Source organism: Rhinoraja longicauda, chromosome 12 (assembly GCF_053455715.1).
Source record: "Rhinoraja longicauda isolate Sanriku21f chromosome 12, sRhiLon1.1, whole genome shotgun sequence".
NCBI classification, from domain to species: Eukaryota; Metazoa; Chordata; class Chondrichthyes; order Rajiformes; family Arhynchobatidae; genus Rhinoraja; species Rhinoraja longicauda.
Window position 1 is genome coordinate 8526541 of NC_135964.1, and position 18258 is coordinate 8544798.

The 18258-nt window shown below is 48.2% G+C and overlaps 1 non-coding gene across 1 annotated transcript; it reads right to left on the reverse strand.

The window, feature by feature from the left end:
- Window positions 1-11455: 11455 nt before the first annotated feature.
- On the reverse strand, window positions 11456-11529 carry trnai-aau (transfer RNA isoleucine (anticodon AAU)). Its single transcript has one exon. It is a non-coding gene; the product is annotated as a tRNA-Ile (tRNA).
- Window positions 11530-18258: the final 6729 nt, after the last annotated feature.

Consider the following 18258-nt stretch of genomic DNA (forward strand, 5'->3'; position numbering starts at 1 on the left):
GGCTTTATTATCTTTCACTGAACAAGTTAGGATTCGAGGTTTGGTCACGTCCTTTCATATTCATGCTTATTTCTTTCTTATACCTTAGGAGGGGCTCATTCAATCCGTTGATACTGAAGAGGTGTCTCCACCCAAAACGTCACCCATTCCTTCTCTCCAGAGATGCTGCCTGTCCCGCTGAGTTACTCCAGCATGTTGTGTCTATCTTGGGCGTGAACCAGCATCTGCAGTTCCTTCCTACACATTGAGACTATGCCAGTTTTCAGAAATGTTCCCATCAGTCCCAATGCCCGACATATTTCCCTTTCCCTACGACCTATTCTCTCTCATAAGCAACAATATCCTCTGCCTCCAAATCTCACTCCATCCTCCTACACCTGGTGTATTTTGCAGCCACAATTAACCTCGGAACCAGAACATGAGGTGGAAGTACACCAGAACTCCCAGAAGAAAATCTTGGCACCACGGAGAGAATGTTCAAACTCCACGCAGACAGCTCCCAAGGTCAGGATCACGCAAAAATGTGCTGCAAATGCTGCTTTGCACCGAAGATAGACTTCAGCTGTGTGGCAGCAGCACTACTTGCGCCACCCACTCTGTTCAGTGAAATGGGCCGGGACTGCCGTGCTACGGTAGCTGAACCATTGCATGTAGTATATTCTTCTTACAGCTGTACTGTGGAGCGTTGATACATGGAGCAACCAGTGTGCATGTCTTTACAGGGAAGCCAACACTCTCAACTGAACTGAACCATCGCACTTTCAACATAGCTAAATGAACCATCATTAAAGTAGAATCAACCTCATCAATCTTAAAGTGAAGGGCCCACATAACAGCTGGTATGCACAAACAGCTGATCAATAAGTACACATGCACACACACACACACACGCAAACGCACAAGCACACATACTCTTCACATGCACACGAGCACATGCAAGGCACAAGCACATGCAAGGCACACGTACATGGACACACAAGCACACGCACACATACTCTTCACATGCACACACACCCATGCACATGCACACATACACACGTACATGCACATGCACACATGTGCACAAGTACTCTACACACACACGCACACGGACACACACACACACGCGCATGCACGCACATGCACACTCACATGCATTAGCACGCGCATACATACACTTAACAGTTGACAAGGATAAAAGCCCTGATGGTCAGAAAATTCAGAGTTCAAGGTTCATTCCAGGGACGTGCACAAATATCTGAGTTGGCTCCCCTTTTATAGTGCTGAGGAAGTGCTACATTATCAGATGTGATATCTTCTGACAAGATATTAAATCAACACCCTGCCTGTCCAATGAGTAGCACTTCATCTTTGGAGTGTCATCAGTTTCCTCCCACACTCCAAAGGCGTACAGGTTTGTTGGTTAATTGGCTTGGTATCAGTGTAAATTGTCCCTAAAGGGTAGAGTTAATGTGCGGGGGTTACTGGTCGGTGTGGACTCGGTGGGCCCAAAGGCCTGTTTCCACGCTGTATCTCTGAAACTAGTAAGAATTTCATTGTTCTTGACTCTTGAATCCCTTGAACTTAAAACTAAAATGTACAAGTTGGGAACACAGAACTGTCCTAAATGTCCATAGTTTAGGATAAACTGGAATCAACTATTGAATAGGGGCAATTCACACTAGACAACCAAACTACTTTGACCTGCATGCAAGGCTGGATTGCTCTCTGTGGGGTGGAATAGCAGAACGGCAGGGCCTCCGGCAGCCCTTTGTTCCCCACTCGTGCTGACCCATTTCTCGGGGTCAAAGATCAATTGTGATGGAGGTCACATACCAGTGGAATTCCTATCTCTAATAGAGATCACTGCAGTGGTGCAGCCAGCTAGAAACGTTTAGAGAATCCATGCTGTATTTTAAAGAGGAATAAAAATCTTCTGCTCAAAAAACCCACATGTGTTCTTTTTTGTGTGTGACTGCTATGTAGTTTCGTTCGGTACCTTGGTACCGAATGACAAATAAAGCTCTGTTGAACTGTTGAACTGTTGATGGTAGGCAAATCGAATGATAATATATGTACATGTATACACACACACACACACACACACACACACACACATATATATATATATGCATATATATATATATATATACACACACATACAAACAGTATATATATATATATATATATATATACAGTATATATATATATATATGTGCATCACGTACATATACGTACATATATACGTACACACACACACACACACACACACACACACATATATATATACAGTATATATGTGTGTGTGTGTGTTGTGCACGTGTCCCTGGAATGGACCTTGAACTCTGAAGTGTGTGTATGTGTGTGTGTGTTCACTGTCTCAGAAGGCAGTGGAGGCCAATTCTCTGAATGCATTCAAGAGAGAGCTAGATAGAGCTCTTAAGGGTAGCGGAGTCAGGGGGTATGGGGAGAAGGCAGGAACGGGGTACTGATTGAGAATGATCAGCCATGATCACATTGAATGGCGGTGCTGGCTTAAAGGGCCAAATGGCCTCCTCCTGCACCTATTGCCTATTGTCTATTGTGTATGTGTGTGTATGTGTGTGTGTGAGGCACACGATGCCGCAGAAAAGCCACCAGCATCCACAAAGACTCTTCACACCCCTGCAACAGTCTGTTCGAACTTCTACCATCGGGCAGACGATACAAGGCCTTCTACGCCCGCACCTCCAGACTCAGGAACAGCTTCATCCCCAGGGCCATAGCTGCTATGAACCTTCAGCAGGATGGTCACATCACACAGTGAACCGGCACAGACCTACTTGCACTTTATTCTGTTTTAAAACTGTTCTAATTTGTTTCATTGGGTTGTTTAAATTAATACTGACTAGCTAATTAATTTATTGCATCGTATGGGAGGCGCATTCCCAATCTCGTTGTACCCCTGTACAATGACAATAAAGATATATTGTAGCGCAGCGGTAGAGTTGCTGCTTTACAGCGAATGCAGCGCCGGAGACTCAGGTTCGATCCTGACTACGGGTGCTGCACTGTAAGGAGTTTGTACGTTCTCCCCGTGACCTGCGTGGGTTTTCTCCGAGATCTTCGGTTTCCTCCCACACTCCAAAGACGTACAGGTATGTAGGTTAATTGGCTGGGTAAATGTAAAAATTGTCCCTAGTGGGTGTAGGATAGTGTTAATGTGCGGGGATCGCTGGGCGGCACGGACTTGGTGGGCCGAAAAGGCCTGTTTCCGGCTGTATGATATGTGTGTGTGTATTGTATTGTGTACGTTTATATGTGTATATGTGAGTATGTTGTTTACAGTGTGCTATGTTTACATATTCTGTTGTGCTGCTGCAAGTAAGAATTTCATTGTTCGTTCTGGGACCAATGACCATAAAACACTCTCCACACTTGACTAATAGAAGGCAGAGAGTAATGGTGGAGAGTTGCTTTTGTGGTGGGAAACCAGTGACCGGTGGCGCACCTCGGAGACTGGTGCTGGAACCCCTGCCGATTATTATAAACATTCACAACTTCGGTGTGAATGTAGGAGGTATGATTAGTAAGTCGGCAGATGACACAAGAACGATGTGCTGTAAATAGTGAGGCGTGTGGACTTTGGCTGCAGAATGACATTGATCAGCAGAGCAGTAAATTGGGCCGAGCAATAGCAGATTAAATTTGATCCTGATAAATGTGTGGCGATGCATTGGGAAAGCCCGAGGGTGTATTAAGAAACTGAGGGACCTCAGTGTACAAGCCCAAAGATCTCTAAATCGACAGCATTGACAGGATGGTGCACACTGCATTCATGGTGCTTGCCTTCATTAGGCAGAGCATAGTTTGTAAGAACAGGGATATCCAGGTACAACTTAAACAAGCATTAAAGATAGATAAACTCAGTGGGACAGACGATGATCAAGGAATCGTACAACGGTTCATTGTTAGCTGAGGGGAATATGACAACAAAGCAAAATTAACCAGGAGGACAGTGAAATGCGACCCTTTGTTCTGGGTGGTGTCTCCGTTCCCGCTGCGGCCTACCACCGGCCATGCACCTGGAGCTGGCGGCCTCCAGCTGGGACTCGCCTGTGGAGGCTCCAGCCGTGGGGACGTCGGAAGCTCGCAGCCCCCTGGGTGGGGGCCGACATCGGGACCTCCGGCAGCGGCAGCGGCAGCGTGTTCACCCGTCCCAGATCGCGGGGCTTGGGTCGGCCCGCTGCGGACCTTTCACCGTCCGGCGCAGACTGAAATAGGCCACGGGATTTTCTCTGACCGGCGGGGGCTTCAATGTCGGGAGCCACGACCGCTCCGACGTGCAGTGGCAGCGGCAGCGGTAGCGGTGGCGTCTTCACCCGCCCCGGATTGCGGGACTTGGGTCGGCCCGCTGCGGACCTTTCACCGTCCGGCGCGGCCTGGAACGTGGTCATTTCAACAGCCTGACCGCGGGAGAAGACGGCAGGGGAAGAGAAAAGACATTCTGGCCTTCCATCACAGTGAGGAGGTGACTGGAGAGACTCACCGTGATGGATGTTTCTTTTTGTTTGATTGCGTGTGTTATTGCTTATTTTTATTGCTCTTGTTGTTGGACTGTGGGTAATCTTTCATTTCACTGTGTAGTGGCCTGGCGGAGGCCAGAGAAAAGGCAAGATGCCAGGCAGTTTTAGGTAAGGTTCCCCCCTTGCTCATAATTCGAGTTGCCCTCTCGGCGTCGCTGAGGCCGAACCTCCTGATAAGGAGTTCTTTGAGGCCCGCATATTTGTTAGCCGCGGGGGGGTCGTTTAGGTAGGGTTTTATTCGCCTTGCTGTCTCCTGGTCCAGGGCGCCGACGACATAGAAATACTTTGTTAGGTCAACGGTCACCCCTCGCACAGCAAACTGTGCCTCTGCCTGCTGGAACCAGACCTCAGGCTCTTCGGTCCATAGGGTCGGGAGTTTGAGGGAGACGGCATCGAGGTCGGCAGGACCGGGTTGCGCATTATTGCGCGACATCACGACGCGTGATGTATGTCGGGGTCACCAATGTAGTGGCCTGGCGGAGGCCAGAGAAAAGGCAAGACGCCAGGCAGTTTAAGGTAAGGTTCTTTATTAGGCTGTGAGCTCCTGCTCACAGCGTAGTCCACCTAGGGATGAGCCACGCCTCCCCACGGGCTGGCTTTTAACCCCTTACGCCTGTCCGTCACGTAACGAGGGGGCTGACCCAAGGAGTGGCCTGATCCGCCACAACTGCACATTTATGTGTACGTGACAAATAAACTTGACTTGAAACTAGTCAGAGAACAAGGGTGGGGGACGGATGGAGAGAGAGGGAAAGCAAAGGTTACTTGAAGTTAGAGAAATCAATGTTCATACCGCTGGGGTGTGAGCTGTCCAAGCGAAAAACAAGGTGCTGTTCCTCCAATTTGCGTTGGGCCTCACTCTGACAGTGGAGGAGGCCCAGGACAGAAAGGTCAGTGTGGGAATGGGAGGGGGAGTTAAAGTGTTGAGCAACCGGGAGATCGATTAGGCCTAGGTGGACCTTACTTTGACCACAGCAGAGATAATAGGCTCGTGGCCAAGTGCTGATAAATGAGATTAGTAGAGGCAGCAACCAATCTAGTGCATGTGCAAGTTCAGAGGCAGGGCTCCAAGGTATTGCTCACTCTTTCAGCGCAGTATGTGCAAAAATGAGACTTACACCTAACTCACATAAAATAAAATCTTCTAGTAACCTGTTCCCATGCACAACACTGCCATCCACCATTAAAGCTTTAGAATGAACCCCTGAGAAACATGGACGTTACTTCATATCAATAGGAAGGAACTGCAGATGCTGGTTCACACCGAAGATAGACGTTAAAAACTCAGCAGGTTGGGCAGCATCCCTGGAGAGAAGGTGACGTTTCGAGTCGAGACCCTTCTTCGGACTGAAACTCAGGAGAGTGGAAAACTAGAGGCATGACCTTACTTCATACCTTGGAAGTCACAAGTTCACAGGTTATAGGAGTAGAAATAAGCCATTCGGCCCATCGAACCTACTCCACCATTCAATCACATCACAAGATGGCCAACGTCAATGATGAAAATCATCTTCGTCTTGTACCACAAAAGGATCGGCCATCTCAAATACGTTTGTTCAAGAACTTAACTTCTGGTCTGCAGGTCAGCAATGACTCTTCTTTCTGTGTCTTAATAAGATATTGTCCACCTAGACGAGACAACTCATATCCTTCCAGGGATATGGTCCAAGCGCAGGCAGGTGGGACTAGTATAGCTGGGACAATTCTGAAGTCATCAAATCATACAGAATGGAATTAGGCTCTTCCACCTGTCGAGTTGGCATTTCCCATCATACAGCTACTTGCACTAATCACACATAATCCTCCCCACATTCCCATCAACTCAGGGCCGTTTTTACAGCATTATGGGCCCCCGGGCAAAGCAGTGTACTGGGGCCCCTACCGTTACTCTCTCCCACCCCCCTTTCCCTACCAGCCCCCCCCCTGTCGTGCCGGCGAAAAGCACTTACCGAAAAGCACTTAGCGATGGACTTAGGGTGCTACATTGTTGCGAAAAGCACTTACAGATCGCTGTGAGAAGCACTTAGGGAGCGAAAATGTTGCGAAAAAAGCACTTATTGAACCTACATTTTTAAAGTAGTATTTATTTATTGCAAGTCACTTAACATACACAGATCAGCATGGGGCCCCTATGCTCGTGGGCCCCCGGGCAAGTGCCCATCATGCCCATGCGTTAAGACGGCCCTGCATCAACTCCCCCACACCTGGGCAAGTAATAGTGGCCGATTAACCCAGCAACCTAGGTGGTCAGGCAGAGAAATTGCAAACAGATAGCACCAAAGCTCAGGACTGAACCTGGGTTGCTGGAGCTGTGCAGCAGCTAACCACTGTACCACCATTGTTAACTTCCCCACGGCCTTCTCTGCATTATTGTAATGAGCACCTAGTACCCTGCCATTCTACCTCCCCTCCACCCCTCCACCCCAGCTCCCAGTCCAGGACACTACCATCTGGCATGCCACTCGTAGAGTCACAGAGTGATACGGTGTGGAGACAGGCCCTTCGGCCCAACTTACCCACACCGGCCAGCTACACTAGTCCCATCTGCCAGTGTTTGGTCCATATCCATCCAGACCTGTCCCATCAGTGTACCTGTCTAACTGTTTCTTAAACATTGGGATCACCCCTGCCTCAACTACTCTGGCAGCTTGTTCCATACACCCTGCACCCTTTGTGTGAAAAAGGTACCCCTTAGATTCCTATTAAATCATTTCCCCTTCACCTTCACCACTTTGTCGGGTGAATTCCCGGATCGCCCACACGTTGGAAAAATCAATTAAACTTCACGCTGCCTCGGCAAGGCCAGCAGCCTAATCAAGGACGAGTCGCACCCTGGCCACACCCTCTTCTCCCCTCTCCCATCAGGCAAAGGGACACCTCCAGATTCAGGGACAGTTTCTTCCCAACAGTTATCAGGCAACTGAATCATCGTACCACAACCAGAGAGCAGTGCTGAACTACTGTCTACCTTTTTGGTGACCCTCGGACTATCCTTGACCGGACGTTGCTGGCTTTTCCTTGCACTAAACGTTGTTCTCTTATCATGTATCTGTACACTGTAAATGGCTCGATTGTAATCATGCATTGTCTTTCCCCTGACTGGATAGCACGCAACAAAAGCTTTTCACTGCACCACGGTACACGGGACACTAAACTAAACTGACTCAGGTTCAATCTTGAACTGAACTGAAACCTGCGTCAAGCTGAGACATCCAGACCAGTATTTCTGTCTCCTTCACAGATGGGGTGGCAGGCTGTTCACCACGGGGCCACACACTTGCCGAACCCCAGCAGCTCAGTAAGGGTCCAGAGCTGATGGGTGAGTTGGAGACATAGAAAACTATGAGCAGTCATTTTTCTCTGATCTCCTCCAGCACATTGGGTGACATGTTAACTTGTTCTGTGTAGGAAGGAGCTGCTGATGCTGGTTTAATCCGAAAATAGGCACAACAAGCTGGTCATTGCCAACTGACGGAAGATACCTGGACATCAGAGACTAACTACATGGACATATGCAATTTGGAGAGTTGCCAAGGTTTATGCCATTTCCCTGCCCTCTGCCAATGATCCCACAATTTAGTTTAGTTCAGAGATACAGCGCAGAAACAGGCCCTTCAGCCCACCAGGTTCGCACCGATCAGTGATCCCCGCACACTGACAATATCCTACACACATTAGGGGCAATTTACATTTATACCAAGCCAATTAGCATACAAACCTGTACGCATTTTGAGTGTGGGCGGGAACTGGCGATCCCGGAGAAACCGGCGCGGTCAAGGGGAGACCGTACAAGGTCCGTATAGGCAGCACCCATAGTCGGGATGGAACCCGGGTCTCTGACGCTGTGAGGCAGCAACTCTACCGTTGGGCCACCGTGCCACCACAGTTAGTTGGGTAACTGTGCGTCGATATGCAGGGCAACGCGGTGGCACAGCGGGTCATGGTGCCCACAGATTCACACAGCTGCCTTTGATCTGCACTCTGGCCTTCGCACATTCACCCTGACAGTCTCCTCACACTCTCCCACATTCTAAAGGCGTACTGGTTGGTGGATCAATGGCCAGTGGATGCGAACGTGGGAGGATTGGTAAGGTAGGGATCACACAACTGGAAAAATGAAATGTGTAGGAAGGAACTGCAGGTGCTGGTTTACACCAAAGGTAGACACAACACGCTGGAGTAACTCAGCGGGACGGGCAGCATCTCTGGAGAGAAGGAATGGGTGACGTTTCAGGTCAAGACCCTTCTTCAGACAGACTGTAGAAGGGCCTGAAGAAGTTTCTCGACCCGAAACATCACCCATTTCTCTCCAGAGCCGCTGAGTTACTCCAGCATTTTGTATCCATTAAATGAAATTGGTGTTGGGTACTTGATGGTCGGTGTGATGGGTGGAAGAGCCAACTTTCATACAGTGTGACTGTCCTCAAAGATTCCCCACATGAAGCTGTTCGTTCAACTGTACGCTGCCCATCCAGTAGAAGTTCTTTGCTGAACTGTTTGACACTGTGTGAAGACTGGTTTAATGTTAAAAGTGTCCTTCCTTCCGGAAGCATTTCTACGTTTGATTAGATATAATCTGTTGCCGCCAGACCTCTCAGTTACGTCTCTTCCTACAGAAACACTTTCGCTCGACTGCACAAGAGGAAACGCGAGCTTATTGTGTCAGGTTGCTTCAGCAGTGTGTACATTGAAACTGGAACGATTCAGAGAAGATTAGCATGCCCTCGCGCACTCGCACGTTGCTCCATCTTTAAAAGATGTGCGTGGCCTCATCTCACACGGAGCAACGCTTCCATGCTTCAGGTTCCTTTTTGCACCTGGAACACATTCCTATAAACCACTTCCATATTGACATTGAAGCCCAATAATTACTACCAGGCCATTGGGGATTTATTAGTTAAATAAGAGTCACTTAAATTGCATTAAGCCCCGGTCCCACTTAGGCATTTTTTTAGGCGACTACAGGCGACTAGGCTGTGTAGAAGGGTCTCAACCCGAAACGTCACCCATTCCTTCTCTCCTGAGATGCTGCCTGACCTGCTGAGTTACTCCAGCATTTTGTGAAATAAATACCTTCGACAGGCGACTAGGCTGTCGCCACACGGTCGCCAGGGTGTCACCTGTATGAAGTAGGTGCTGTTGTAGGTTGTGGCCAGGTTGTGGCCAGGTGACGTAGGTTGTCGCCGGTGCTGACTTCGGTGAATTCCATTGGCGACTACCTACGTCAACCTACGTCAACCGGCGACAGGTACCGGCGTCAAAACTGGAGGCCAAAATGACGTGAATTGTCTTCAGTTGTCGCCAACAGGGTCGTAGCTTGTCGTAGCTTGTTGCGGGTGGATGTAGGTTGTCGTCTTTGTGGTCATAGGTTGTCGCCTGTGTGGTCGTAGGTTGTCGTAGGTGCGATCGTTGGTGGACGTCCTACTTGCGATGATTGGGTCGCCGGTTGTCGGTAGCTTTGCCGTAGCTTGACGTCGACTAGGTGGTAGGTTGTTGTAGCTTGTGGTAGACATTGTCGTGGGGGGGGGGGGGGGTCCAGGGGCCGGTTTGTCGGCGACCTGCTAGGACTATGACGGTCGCCGGCAGTCGCCTAAAAAATCGCCTATGTGGGACAGACCCTTAAATTGGTTTCTCCTGACTGGCTGAGCGCAGTTAGAGCTTAATGACTCTCTTCAAAGTAGCTCTTGCATTCCCTCTCTCTCACATCCCTGTCGTACGAACTTCAAAATGGTCTTGTTGAGTCTCATTGTCTGTAACTCCTTTTCACCTAGGCCACAGCTAACAATGGCCTAGTTCCTTTATCATCGTTATTTTTTTGCACATCTTTCATCCATTTCTTCTATATCTCTCCACATCACCGTCTATAATCTCTCGTTTCCCTTTCCCCTGACTCTCAGTCCGAAGTGGGGTCTCGACCCGAAGCGCCACCTACTCCTTTTCTCCAGAGATGCTGTCTGACCCACTGAGTTACTCCAGCTGTCCGTGTCTGTCTAGACTAGAGCTTATTGAAACTGTGCTGTGGGATAGAGAGAGACGATATCACACTCACCCCAGAGTTTCTAATGCAACAAAGCGGAAAGCCTGTGGTTTTGTAGAGTTGAGTTGCGATCTCTGGGTGCAGTCTGGTAGCAGTGGGAGAAAAGCACAGTGGGGAGTGGCTCTGAAGCCTAGAAATTGGCTGGAATCTTTCAGGTTGTTGAAAGCCATTAGGTCACAGCGGGATGGACCATTGTCCATGTTAGCCAAGGCCCTGCAGCTGAGGAAAATTCAGGATCTGGGACAGATTGTCAGAATCAGAATCAGAATCAGAATAACCTTTATTGTCATAAAAAAAACAAGTCTTTTGGACGAGAGTTCGTCACCCACAGTCCAACAATAAGAGCAATAAAAATAAACAATAACACACACAATCACAAACCAACACAACACGAAAAAAAGAAACATCCATCACAGTGAGTCTCCTACAGTCCCCTCCTCACTGTGATGGAAGCACAAAATGTATTTTCTCTTCCCCTGCCGTCTTCTCCCGCGGTCAGGCTGTTGAAGTTGCCACGTTCCAGGCCGCGCCGGACGGTGAAAGGTCCGCAGTGGGCCGACCCAAGCCCCGCGATCCGGGGCAGGTGAAGACGCTGCCGCTGCATGTCGGGGCGGTCGTGGCTCCCGACATTGAAGCCCCCGCCGGGCGGAGAAAATCCCGCGGCCTATTGAAGGCCGCGCCGGACGGTGAAAGCATTGATGGACAGAGGGATCTTGGGTCCAAGTCCATAGTGACAACACAAGTAGATAGAGAGGTAAAGAAGGCAGATGGTAAGATCACAAGTGATAGGAGCAGAATTAGGCCATTTGGCCCATCGTCTACTCTGCCATTCAATGATGGCTGATCTATCTCTCCCTCCTAACCCCAAAAACAGTGGCCCGCATGGGGATTGAACCCACGACCTTGGCATTATTAGCACCACGCTCTAACTAACTGAGCTAACCAGCCCCTATGGTCAGGGTGACCTATGCTTGCCTTCATAGGTCAGGCCACTGATAATAAGAGTCAGGATATCATGATGCAGCTTTTATAGGACATTGATTGTGCCACATTTGGGATATTGTGTGCAGTTCTGGTCGCCCCATTTCAGGAAGGATGTGAAGGTTTTGGGAAGAGGTGCAGAGGAGGTATACCGGAATGATGTCTGGATTAGGGGGTTTTAGCAACAGGGAGTGGTCGGACAGATTTGGGTTGTTTTCTCTGGAACGCTGGAGGTTGCTGGAGACCTGAGAGAAGTAAATAAGATTATCAGAGGCACAGCTAGTATAGACAGTCAGAATCTGCTTCCCAGGGTGGAAAAATCAAATAATAGAGGGTGTAGTTTGAGGAGAGAGAGGCAAAGTTTGAACGAGATGTGCAGGGCAAATGCCTCACACTGAGGCTGGTGAGTTCCTGGAAGGTGCTGCCAGGATTGGTGGTTGAGGCAGAGACGATAATGGCATTTAAGAGGCTTTTGGATAGGCTTACGTTTAGATTAATTTGGAGATACAGCACAGAAACGGGCTCTCCAGCCCACCGAGCCCTCACCAACCAGCGATCCCCGCACAATTACACTACCCGACACACCGTGACCTGCGTGGGTTTTCTCCGAGATCTTCGGTTTCCTCCCACACTCCAAAGACGTGCAGATTTGTAGGTTAATTGGCTGGGCAAATGTAAAAATTGTCCCTAGAGGGTGTAGGATAGTGTTAATGCGCGGGGATCGCTGGGCGGCGCGGACCCGGTGGGCCGAAGGGCCTGTTTCTGCGCTGTATCTCTAAATCTAAAAAATCTAAAACTCCAGGGACAACTAACACATACACCAAGCCAATTAACGTCTTTGGAGTGTGAGAGGAAAACAAAGATCTGGGAGAAAACCCAGGCGGCCACGGGGAGAAGGTACAAACTCCGTACAGACAGCGCCCGTAGTCGGGGTCGAACCCGGATCTCCGGTGCTGCAAGCGCTGTAAGGCAGCAACTCTACCGCTGCGCCACTGTGACCGCCCTGGGCGTGCAGGGAATGGAGGGATATAGCTTGTGCAGGTACTGTAGGTAAGAGATGGTCTTGGCATCAGGTTCGGGAGACCTTGAGGGTTGAAGGGCCTTTTCTTGTGCTATTCAGTGTTCAGGGCCACGGGGTAGAATAGCCTGGTACAGGGACATTGGGGGAGTTGACTGGACATGAGGGCCAGCTTGCATGTATTGGTGGTGAGTGGGATGGGTAGTTATCGGAGGTTGGAGCTATTAGCTTTGTTTAAGTTTATTGTCACGTGTACCCAGGTACACTTTAATACAGTGAATTGTTAAAAGCATAATACAGTGAATTATTACAAGAATAGAATCAATAGTAAGTGAAGGAGGTAAAGACAAAGAGAGACAGCATGGAATATTTGTAAGTTTCTGTTCTTTATTCTTATTCTCTGTATTTTGCTTTAGATAGTCAGTTTGACAATAGACAATAGGTGCAGGAGTATGCCATTCGGCCCTTCAAGCTAGCACCACCATTCAATGGCTGATCATCCACAATCAATACCCCATTCCTGCCCTCTCCCCATACCCCCTGACTCCGCTATCATTAAGAGCTCTATCTAGCTCTCTCTTGAAAGCATTCAGATAATTGGCCTCCACTGCCTTCTGAGGCAGTGAATTCCACAGATTTACAACCCTCTGAGTGAAAAAGGTTTTCCTCATCTCCGTTCTAAATGGCCTACCCCTTATTCTTAAACTGTGGCCCCTGGTTCTAGACTCCCCCAACATTGGGAACATGTTTTCTGCCTCTAGCTTGGTCCAATCCCTTAATCATCTTATATGTTTCAATAAGATCCCCTCTCATCCTTCTAAATTCCAGTGTATACAAGCCCAGTCGCTCCAGTCTTTCAACATACGACAGTCCTGCCATTCCGGGAATTAACCTAGTGAACCTACGCTGCACGCCCTCCATAGCAAGAGTTTGCTGTCCATTGTGCTTCCCTGCGTCTCTTGGTCATAATCACTATCCACTGTGCTCAGTCTTTTGCAAAAAAAATCCACATCTATTGCATTACCTTTGACAGCTGTATATGTAATGGTGACTGTGAACAATGATTGATTCTTTAAGATACTCATTTTCTTTTCAAAAACTCCATCCGACATTCCCGGAGGTTACACATTCAATGCAGATATTCATTGTCAGATTTACCCAGAATCCCTTATTTGGAGGGGCGTCTCTCTCCACCACACCCTGCCCCCCATGTCCAGCAGCGGAAGGACCCTAGACTGTGGTCCTCCCCCACAGGGCCTTGGCGTTGGCTGCACCAAGCTTCAGTGCGTCCCTCAGCACGTACTCCTGCAGTCTGCAGTGGGCCAGCCGGCAACATTCCCCGACGGACAGCTCGCTCTGCTGGGAGGTCAACAAAGCTCAAGCTAGACCAAAGAGCGTCTTTCACCGAGTTGATGACCTTCCAGCAGCACTCGATGTCAGTCTCTGAATGCGTCCCTGGGAACAGTTCGTAGATCACAGAGTCCTCTGTGACAGAGCTGTTCGGAATAAATCGTGCCAGGGACCCCTGCAAACCTCTCCAGACTATCTTGGCAAATCCACACTCTGTGAAGAGGTGGGCCACCGTCTCCTCTCCGTAGCAGCCGTCCCAAAGGCAGCGTGCGCTGGTAGTGAGGTTCCGGCGGTGCAGGAAGGAGCTGACTGGGAGGGCTCCCCTCACCGCCAGCCAAGCCAGGTCTTGGTGCTTGTTGGTTAGTTCTGGCGATGAGGCATTTTGCCAGACAAGCTGGGCAGTCTGCTCTGGGAACCACGCCACAGGACCCAAGGAGTCATTCCCCTGCAGTGCCTGCAGGACGTTCCGTGCTGACCACTGCCCGATGGACTTGTGGTCAAAGGTGTTGGTCCGGAAGAACCTTTCCACAAACGACAGATGGTTCGGCAATGTCCAGCTGACTGGCACATTGCGTGGTATCTGCGCCAGGCCCATCCTTCGCAACACCGGGGACAGGTAGAACCTCAGCAGATAGTGGCACTTGGTGCCCACGTGCCTTGGCTCTACGCTCTGCCTGATGCAGCCACACACGAAGGTGGCCATCAGGATGAGGGCGACGTTGGGCACGCTTTTACCCCCGCTGTCTGCCGACTTGTGCATTGTTGCCCGTCGCACCCGGTCCATCGTCGACCCCCAGATGAAGTGGAAGACGGCCCGGAAGTCTTACTCAGTCAGTTTAGTTTATTGTCGCGTGTACTGAGGTACAGTGAAAAGCATCTGTTGCATGCTATCCAGTCAGCGGAAAGACACTATCAGATTACATTGAGCCATTTACGGTGTACAGATACATGATAAGGGAATAACGTTTAGTGCAAGGTAAAGCCAGCAAAGTCCAATCAATGATAGTCTGATGGTCACCAAAGAGGTTAATAGTAGTTCAGCACTGCTCTCTGGTTGTGGTAGGATGATTCAGTTGCCTGATAACAGCTGAGAAGAAACTGCCCCTGAATCTGGAGGTGTGCGTTTTCACACTTCTGTACCTCGTGCCTGATGGGAGAGGGGAGAAGAGGGAGTGGCCAGGGTGCGACTCGTCCTTGATTATGCTGCTGGCCTTGCGATACTTCATATGATGAGCTTCTCCCTGAGGTCCAGAGCCTTTGAATAAACGTACATGTTTTGTTTGAGTTCTCGTGTCTTGGAAACGTCTGAACCAAGGGAACAGCCTGGCTTCTGAAGGAGCCAGACAGAACGAGGGGCCCACCAAGGCTGGGGATCAAACCCTTCGAGATGGCTCAGCATAACTCTTGATAAAACGGCACTCATCAAGAAAGTGTCTGAAGAAGGATCTCGACCCCAAACGTCACCCATTCCTTCTCTCCAGAGATGCTGCCTGTCCCGTTGATCGACTACATTTTGTGTCTATCTTGGGTGTAAAACAGCATCTGCAGTTCCTTCCTCCACAGGCTTTTACAGTAGTCTGCATTGACCACAGGTTCTGACGACCTTCATAAACTTCGGTGAAGTTAATCAATCTACGCATTGTTTGACTGGAGTATCATTTCTTCAGGTTCCAGAACTCAATGTAAAAGTTTTGAAACATTCTTGCACTGGAAGCTGAAAACACCAACTACCTTCTCAAAAGAATCATGTTACAAAATATGTGTTCCGATACAGAGAACATGGAAAATGAAATAGAACACCTGACAATATAGCCCAGGACAGGCCCTGCTACCCACAATGCCTGTGCCAAACATGATGCCAAGATAGACTAATCCCATTTGCTTGTAAATGATTGACATCCATCCCTCCATTCCCTGCATATCCTTGTGCTGACACACACACGATGAACAGAACCTCAGACTTGTCCATTACTGCACGCATATCCTGAATCTTGCAACTTTCAAAGTTACCCGATTGCTTGCAAGATCAAGTCACAATTAATAGGAGGGAACTGGTCTAAAATGGAGGACAGCCCAGAAATGACGTCCTTGCCTTCTATTCAAGACACAATAGGGGAAATCATTTAGGATGCTGAACCCAGCCATGAATGGGTGGGTTAACATATAGTGAGCGTTTGGCAGCACTGAGCCTGTACTCGCTGGAGTTTAGAAGGGTGAGGGGGGGTGGGGGAAACCTCACTCAAACTTACCGAATAGTGAAAGGCTTGGATAGAGTGGATGTGGAGAGGATGTTTCCACCAGTGGGAGAGTCTAGGACCAGGGGTCATAGCCTCAGAATTAACGGACGTTCCTTCAGGAAGGAGACGAGGAAGAATTTCTTTAGTCAGAGGGTGGTGAATCTGTGGAATTCATTGCCGCAGAAGGCTGTGGACGCCGTCAATGGACAACTTTAAGGCAGAGATAGATAGATTCATGATTTTAGCAGGTGTCAGGGGTTATGGGGAGAAGGCAGGAGAATGGGGTTTGGGGGCAGAGATAGATAGATCAGCTATGATTGAATGGCGGAGTAGACTTGATGGCCCGAATGGCCTAATTCTGCTCCTGTCGACTTATGACCTTATGAAACAGTGAAATAGGAGACCTACATTAAGCTCAGGAGTACAGTCCTCACCAATTGTACACGTCGAATCTTTGAATGGGTTGCCATTAGGGCAGATTCAAAACTCCAGGGGTGACAATTACAAAGGAGCCTCTTAAAGTGGAAAAATAATGCGGGCACATTATTTAATTCTACCCAGCTCATTCATTTTTTATATTTAACAATTTACTAAGCTGCCTCAGACAAAATTGGTCTTCAGATTTAGACCTCTGTTTGCAGCTTATTAAAGTTTACATGTTCTTTATGTGAAGGACTTTTATAGATGTCTTGCTGCACGCTGCTTATTCTTGTAAAGGGGCATATATTTCCCTTGCACTCTTAAACTTAGCTAATTACCAGCATTGCCCAGCCGGCTACTAAATCTTGGGTCAGAGTCAGGTGGGTATCTAACCTGGTTGCATCATGGCCTGGTTCGGCAATTTGAACACCCAGGAGTGAAGAAGACTGCAAAAAGTGGTGAGCACTGCCCAGTCCATCACGGGCTTTGACCTCCCCAACATCAAAGGGACTTACAGGAGTCACTGCCTCATAAAGGCAGCCAGCATCATCAGAGACCCACACCACCCTGGCCACACACATTTCACCCCTGCCATCGGGAAAGGTACAGGAGCCTGAAAACTGTAACATCCAGCTTCAGGAGCAGCTTCCTCCCTACAACCATCAGGCTATTAAACACTACAATCTCAAATAAGCTCTGAACTACTCGGTTTTGCCTTTTTGCACTATTATTGTTTGGTTGTTCTTTATATCTATCTATCTATCTATCTATCTATCTATCTATCTATCTATCTATCTATCTATCTATCTATCTATCTATCTATCTATCTCTCTCTCTCTCTCTCTCTCTCGCTCTCTCTCTCTCTCTCTCTCTCTCTCTCTCTCTCTCTCTCCTCTCTCTCTCTATCTATCTATCTATCTATCTATCTATCTATCTATCTATCTATCTATCTATCTATCTATCTATCTATCTATCTATCTATCTATCTATCTATCTATCTATCTATCTATCTATCTATCTATCTATCTATCTATCTATCTATCTATCTATCTATCTATCTCTCTCTCTCTCTCTCTCTCGCTCTCTCTCTCTCTCTCTCTCTCTCTCTCTCTCTCTCTCTCTCTCTCTCTCTCTCTCTCTCTCTCTCTCTCTCTCTCTCTCTCTATCTATCTATCTATCTATCTATCTATCTATCTATCTATCTACCTATCTATCTATCTATCTATCTATCTAGCTTTCTATCTATCTTTCTATCTCTGAAATATTGCAGTCTGAGGAGGGTCTCGACCAGAAACGTCACCTATTCCTTTTCTCCAGAGATGCTGTCTGACCCGCTGAGTTATTCCAACTTTTTGTGTCTATCTTCTACATATTCATATATGCACATATACATATTATCAATTTATTCAAGAAATTCTACTGCCTTTTCTCAGTATATAAAAGGGAAATGTTCATGGGAGCTATTCAATTGAGAGAAACTGGAAATATTGGGTGAAGTGCACTGTAGTAATTCAATACAGTAAACTTATTTGTACAGTGAGACGTTAGTCATTAAAGTGAAAGACACATTTGTAAGTTGAAGCCACATACCCCAAAGAAACAATGGCATTGCAGCAAAAATTCAGAAATGGAACACAGTTGTAACTTGAATTGCCCAAAGTTTACCGTTCT